Source organism: Sinocyclocheilus rhinocerous, unplaced genomic scaffold, assembly GCF_001515625.1.
Source record: "Sinocyclocheilus rhinocerous isolate Xijiao unplaced genomic scaffold, SAMN03320098_v1.1 scaffold1284, whole genome shotgun sequence".
In the NCBI taxonomy this organism is placed as follows: domain Eukaryota; kingdom Metazoa; phylum Chordata; class Actinopteri; order Cypriniformes; family Cyprinidae; genus Sinocyclocheilus; species Sinocyclocheilus rhinocerous.
This window is the reverse complement of record NW_015643573.1, coordinates 33,102-34,432: the sequence shown is the minus strand read 5'-3', so window position 1 is coordinate 34,432 and position 1,331 is coordinate 33,102.

The following is a 1,331-nucleotide window of genomic DNA, read 5'->3' as shown; positions in this document are numbered from 1 at the left end:
TACATATATATATATGTATATATATATATATATATATATATACCCTCATTGGGGGCTGAGCCCCCCTAAAATGAAAATCCTTGAATCGCCCCTGCTGACCACTATAGTGAACAACGGTTTGCTACATTTTGATTGGATCTTGGTGGACTAACATAAGCAAACTGTCCAACGCCATTAGATAAAGCTGCCAGGACAACAGCCTGCAAACTACAACACACACATCTCATACTTATTCAGAGAAATAAGTATTCTCAGTGACAGCGACGTGTAGTGCAACATCTTACACAAACTCAGCTGTTAATGGACAAATGAATGCATGCATGACAGTTCAGTCTTCTTCCATCATGTTGGACTTAATGTGTTCGTAACATTGCCGAAGGTATTCTGGTTGTGGTTTTGGTAAGTGAATGATGCATTGGTAAAACATTAGTGACATTTTTCTAACTTTGTGTTTGGACTATGCAAATAAGTTCCACAGGAGGAAAGAAGGGTGGGCCACACCGTGTCCCCCCACTCTGATGGAAACAGCTAATCACAGCCTGGAAATGGAGAAGCGCCAGATTGCAATCCCCTCCTCATCGGAAAGGGATAAAAGTACCTTCCCAAAAGACACTCCTTAATCTGAGTCTCCGGCCTGCAAGGGTGAGACACTAACAAATAAACCAGTACTGAGTCTGTGTCCCGAAAGGGAGAGACAATAACAGCTACAAGTTCTGAGTCTCAGTCCTGTCAAAGAAGGGACTGTAACAGATACAAGCGGTTCTGAGTCTGAGTCCTGTCAGGGAAAAGACACTAACAGAGCAAGTTATGAGTCTTAGTACTGCTATGGAAAAGACGTTAACAGATACACTGTACTGAGTCTGAGTCCTGTTACCAGGAAGACAGCAAGAGAAACAACCCGTTCTGAGTCTCCTGCCTGCAAGGGTGAGACAATAGCAGATCAACCTCCGTTCTGAGTCTGAGTCCTGTCAAGGAAAGGACTGCAACAGATCACCAACGTTCTGAACCGCTGGCCCGTGAGGGAAGAGGCAATAACAGACACCTAGTCCTGAGTCTCCAGCTTCGAGGCAGCAACAGACACGACCACATTCTGAGCCTCCAGCCTGCGACGAAAGAGATAATCTCCGTTCAGACTTCAATCAGAGTCTTTGTCCCGTGAGACAACAACAGATGCAACATGTCCTGAGTCTCCATCATAGAGAGACAAAGTGGATCGACCAAGATCTGAGTCTCTAGCCCAGAGAGGCAGAAGACACACAGACATCTGCAACAAGGTTAAGCTCCGGTGAGCAAACCTTCCCTCCAAGGTACCTTTGCTTGCGTGTTCCAGG